At 36.0% G+C, this 741-nt stretch overlaps 1 protein-coding gene across 1 annotated transcript in view; it reads right to left on the reverse strand.

Annotated features, from left to right (window-relative positions):
• The window catches only part of LOC106870489 (dynein axonemal heavy chain 12), a 262917-nt gene that overhangs the window by 69346 nt on the left and 192830 nt on the right, over nt 1-741 (reverse strand). The window lies entirely within an intron of this gene.

The following is a 741-nucleotide window of genomic DNA, read 5'->3' on the forward strand; positions in this document are numbered from 1 at the left end:
ATATATATATATATATATATATATATATATATATACCTATCTCACTCCATCTCTCTTCTCTTTAGACATTCAATGGATAACAAAGATTAATGAAATAAATATTAGACTGAAAGGAGGACTGTCATCAGAATGACGGACTAAAACCCTTGAGAGTGACGTTCCAGCATGGCCACAGTCCAGTGGCTAAAGCCAAGAAAAGAATAAAAGAAATAAGGTAAAAACAAAAGAAAAATAGATTATCAAAAAAAATAAAAGAAAAAAAAATGGCCAAGAAATGACAAAAGAAACTGTGAATCTTCAGCCTGTTTATTGGAAAGAATCTCTTGTGGACAGGGACGACATCCATTTTGTGTGTGTGTGTGTGTGTGTGTGTGTGCATTGTGTATATGTGTTCTGTGTGAGTGTGTGTGTCTATGTGATGAATTTAATGTGGAGTGGTCTGTTGTACACATACACCAGCAGACATTACACACACAAACACATGCAAACACATGCAGACACACACACACACACACACACACCAGTAGTAATTAGAACCTTGGTCTGTACAGAATCTGATGCCAATATTGGTCAAGAGGACAGCATTACTCTGATCTGAGAAGAACTGGAGTTTTACTCTTGCACAAGAAGAAGGATAGGGAGAAAGAGAGAAGAGAGATACGAGACAGAGAGATAGATATATATATATATATATATAGAGAGAGAGAGAGAGAAAGTCTAGACACATAGGAGGTGAAGTAA

The sequence above is a fragment of the Octopus bimaculoides genome, chromosome 11 (assembly GCF_001194135.2).
Source record: "Octopus bimaculoides isolate UCB-OBI-ISO-001 chromosome 11, ASM119413v2, whole genome shotgun sequence".
In the NCBI taxonomy this organism is placed as follows: Eukaryota; Metazoa; Mollusca; class Cephalopoda; order Octopoda; family Octopodidae; genus Octopus; species Octopus bimaculoides.